We start from the raw sequence: 5,207 nt of genomic DNA on the forward strand, positions 1-5,207 counted from the left end.
TTGTTGAAACAATTAGAGACAATTGATTAACTTCGTGACTGCCTCAGGCAGTGAATAATGTTTGGGGCAAATAATAAACTTACAAACCCCCCTCCAAAAAACAGAAATAAAAACTTAAAAGAAAAAAAACTGAGGAATGAGCTATTCACAGGGGCTTTGAAAAGCTCTGACCTCTTCCTGGGAATCTAGAAAATCATACGCATAGGGGGAGGGGCATGCTCAGGAAACTCTTAAATAGGCCCTAAACTCTCACCTCTGGCTGACTGCGAGGCTCTGTGCAAGTGGGAAGTGAAGGCCAAGGCAGAGTTGTAAATTGCCTGCTAAGTGTTGAATGTGTGCCCTAACATGCACACAGAACCCTATGGTAAAGAATAGGAAATTTATTGGTTCTAGGAGTTTAAGTAAGATAAATCTCTGTCCAGTCACTAGCTAACCACTAAACCAACTGAGTAGAGACTTCAGTGGCCACACATGACAAAGGATACAGATGGTACAGAGTTAATCCAGAGAGTTCAGTAAACAAACAAGAAGTCCCAAACATGTAGACAAGGGAAGGAAATAAAGATCATCCAGATTGAAAAGGAGGAAGTAAAGAGATCTCTATCTGCAGATGATATCATTGTATATGGAGAGATATTTAAGAAATTCACTAAAAAACGTGTTAGAACTAATAAACAAATTCAACATGGGTGCAGGATATAAAAACTATATGTAAAATTGATTGTATTTCTATACTCTAGCAACGAACAACCTGAAAATAAAATGAAAAAATCGATTCCATTTACCATAGCAGCAAAAAGAATAAAATATTTAGTAATAAATTTACCAAATGAAGTGCAAAGCTTCTTCACTGAAAACTGTGAAGCTTGTTGTAAGAAATCAAAGAAGAGGTAAATAAATGGAAAGTCATCCTCTGTTCATAGATTGGAAGACTTGATATTGTTAAGATGGCAATACTCCCCAAACTGACCTATGGTTTCAATAAAATCACTTTCACAATTCCAACTGTCTTTTTTTTCAGACATAGACAAGCTGATCCTCTAAAATTCATATGAAACTACAAGGCACCCAGAATAGCCAAAACAATTGTAAGAAAGAGTAACAAAATTGGAAGACTTACACTTCCTGATTTCAAATCTTACTACAAAAGGTACAGAGTTCAAAACAATATGGTACTGGCATTAGGCTAGATATATAAGATCAGTGGAATGGAATGGAATTGAGAGCCCCAAATTAAACTCATACACTTATGGTCAATTGATTTTCCACAAGGGTACCAAGCCCATTCATTGGGGGAAGGAATAGTCTTTTCAACAAATGGTGTTTGGACAACTGGATATTTAAATGCAAAAATATGAATTTGAACCTCTACCTTACACCATATACAAAAATTAAATAAAAAATGAATCAAGGAACTAAATGTAAGAGCTAAAACTATAAAATTTTAGAAGGAAATACAGGTGTAAATCTTTTTGACCTTGGACAGGACAGCAATTTCTTAGATATGATACCAAAAACACAGGCAACAAAAGGAAAAAGAGATTAACTGGACTTCATCAAAATTAAAAACTTTTGTGCATGAAAGGCACTAACGAGAATATGAAAAGGCAACTCACAGAATGGGAGAAAATGTTTGCAAACCATATATCTGATAAGGTTTTATTATCCAGAAAGTATAAAGCATTCTTACAACACAGCAATAAAAAGACAAAGAACCCAATTAAAAAAAAATGGGCAAAAGACTTGGATGGACATTTCTCAAAGAAGATACATAAATGGCCAATAAGCATATAAAAAGATGCTAAATATCTCTAGTCATTAGGGAAATGCATATCAAAACCACAATGAGAAACTACTTCATAACCACTAGGATAGTTATAATCAAATACAGAAAAATAACAAGTGTTGATGAGGATGTAAATCAACCGGAACCCTCAAAAATTGTTGTTAAGAATGTAATGTTGTGTAGCCTCTGTGGAAAACAGTTTGGTGGTACTTTGAAAAATTGAACTTAGAATTCCTATATGATCCAGCAATTCCACTCCTAGGTATATACCCCAAAGAACTGAAAACATATGTTCAAACAAGAACCTATGCATATATATTTAGAGCAACATTATTCACAATAGACATAAAGTGGAAACAACCCAAATATCCATGAATGCATAAACAAAATGTGGTATATCCATACGATGGAATATTATTCAGCCGTAAAAAGAAGGAAGTACTGATACATGTTATGACATGGATGAACCTTGAAGACATTATGCTAAGTGAAAGAAGTCAGTCACAAAGAACCACATATTGTGTGATTCTATTTCTAGGAAATGTTCAGAATAAGCAAATTCATAGAGACAGAAAGACGACTGGTGGTTGTGGGGAGTGGGAATGGGGTGACTGGTATTGGGTGTAGGGCTTGTTTTTGGAATGATGAAAATGTTCTGGAATTAGATAGTGGTGATGGTTGCAGAACATTATGAATAAGTTAAAAACCACTGAATTGTACACTTTAAAATGATGAATTTTATGGTGTGCAAATGATATCTCAATTAAAAATGTTAGGCACATTGCCCTGCCCTGGTCAGGACTAATAGTAATAGCTAAGTTATGGAGTGCTTAGTAGGTGCCAGACAATGTGCAAAGTGCTTATACATGATCTAATTTAGTCCTTACAACCTTAATCAAGGCACAGATGGGTTAAATAAATTGCCTAGGGCCACACAGCTGGTGAGTAGCAGAAAGTGGGACTCAAGTGCAGGCATCTGATTCTGGAATCTGTGTTTCTAAACACTTTGTTGCTCTTCTACCCATTCTTTGCTGCTACGGTGATTATTATTTTTCTTTGTATGCCTAGGTGGCTTGGATAATCTAACCAACCTTTTCTTAGACTGATGGAAGAGCTAAAATTTGCCCTCCTACTCCAGAGGAAAAACTTGACCCTTTACACCAGAAATAAAAGTGAAGGCATAGAGTACAGTTTCAAATGATCCTCAGATATTTTTTTCTTATAGAAAAAAAAGAAAAAAAAAAGAAGAGTTCCTTTCCCAGGAGACTTGCCTCAAGGGCCTGGCCTTCTGGAGGTTGGGCTTGCGTTGCTAGTCATACTGTCATGGCAGGGCTAATTAGCCCTACTGCTCTCACGCTAGGCAATCGCTGGAGTCTAAGGAGCGCCATGGTGATCCAGCACTCTGAGATCCCAGCCCTGCGTCTGCGCTGCTGGGAGCTGGAGTGTGATTCATTGTAGACAAATGTTCGGTCTTGTTCAAAGAGGAAGCCAGCATTATTCAGCCAAGAAACTTAGGACCTGACAAAGTCCCAACGCCAGCTGCTGTTGTGCATCGCTCATTTTTATTTTGACTTATTTCTTTGCAATCGATCACTTTTTTGTTGTTGTTTTGATCCTTTAATTTTATGAAACATGTATTAGTTAAGGTTGCAGGCCATATGTATTTATTTGACTAAACAAATCAGCGAATGAATAAATGAACGGTTATAGGCCAAGTGAATATATCATGAATCGACGTTATGCATAGTCGAGCGTGGGCCCAGGACCATGACATGGGTTTGGCTGAAATTTCTGGGAATATTAATCTGAGACATCTAGCTCTGAGTCTACCCAATTTATCATGTGACTTCCTCACTCCCCAGGACTCCCCTGGCAGGCTGGGGCTACATTCTCCTATCCTCATGCTCACTATTCAGCAGGGATAATCTTTTCGGACACTACTTCTTGCTTATGGGCAGGAGTGAAGTATTTTTTGAGCTCAGAAGGAATGCTTCTCTCTCAGCCATCCAGTGTCCAGGTCTTCTTTCTCCTTGGTCGCTTGTGGGAGGCCGTGTGCCACTCCTTCCAATTGCTACCGTGTGTGAAGAGCTGGCTTTGGTATCTTTGGGTTCCAGTGGTGACCAGATAGGCAAAGCCTGCCTGCCTGACATTGCTGGGTGAGCTTTCCTTAATGAGCAGGGTAGACCCTGACTGCTTGTACAGCCATGGCTGTGGCTCTTCATGGCCTGTTGGCCTTGGGCTGCCCGGTGCTTTGGACTCCAGCTTCATCTCTTAATTTTATTCTTTAAACTTTACTGAGGAATAATTGACAAATATAATTGTATACATTTAAAGTGTACAAGGTGATACTTTGATACACATATAATTTGAATGATTTCCAAGAGCAAGGTAATTAACCCATCTATCACCTCGCATAGGTAACATAGTTAACTTTGTGTGTGTGGTGAAAATGCTTAAGATCTACTCTCAACCACTTTTAAGTATACAGTACTGTATTATTAACTGGAGTCCACCTCTCAGTTTTTATTGGATTCTGTGGTATCATCTGATAATCTGGTACTTGGAAGGTGTAAGAAAATCTTTTAAGGGCTTCAAAACCTTCCTTTTAAAGAGAGTCAGCTTTGCCCTCCTCAGCTGAAATCCCTGAAACCCTTTATTAGCACACTTTTTCCATCATGCTCTGAAGCTGGTCCTGACCTCTTTATTAGCTGTGGTCAGAGGAAGTGACCCACAGCCACTGAGTAGTGTGTGTCCCAGAAATGGAGTACGTGTCTGGCGAGATTTCAATAGGTCTCCACGTTTATAAAATTCTGCTCATGGTAGCCCTATTGGGTGGGCTCTTGTGAAAATTAAATGAGAAAGTCTGTGAAGAGTACTTAGCACCTTCCTTCTGTTATTCATTCAACAAATATTTCTAGAAGGTCTACTGTGGGCCAAGTACCCTTCTAGGTGCCGGGAATAAAATAGTGAACAACCACTTATGGTTCTTCAACTTAAATTTAAGATGGATAATGCCACGGAGTGCCCCAAATATTGTCTTTCTGCATTTTTCTAATGTTCTTTAATATTTATGATAAATGAACTCTTGCTAGTTCTAGGCACAGATCCAAGCATTTTGCACACATAATCTTGTGATAAACAAGCAGGACTTGCAGGGTGTCATCGTAAAGCAAGCCTTTATGTTGAGTCCCACAGCTTCTTCAGACTCCTTCTCTAGGGCCAGCTCCTCCCCTGCCCTGTGATGGAAATCTGGGTGCAGATCCCACAACTTTTCTGGTCTCTCTTAGGTAATAAAAATCCCCTGGCTGCCCCTAGTTTCCCCAAACAGCTTCAGTTCAGTAATTAAAATGTTCATTCCCACATCATGGTCAAAAATCCTCAAGTTCATTTAAAGTTAAAGCTTCTTTTGCTACATCCCCTC

Source organism: Phocoena phocoena, chromosome 7, assembly GCF_963924675.1.
Source record: "Phocoena phocoena chromosome 7, mPhoPho1.1, whole genome shotgun sequence".
Taxonomy (NCBI): domain Eukaryota; kingdom Metazoa; phylum Chordata; class Mammalia; order Artiodactyla; family Phocoenidae; genus Phocoena; species Phocoena phocoena.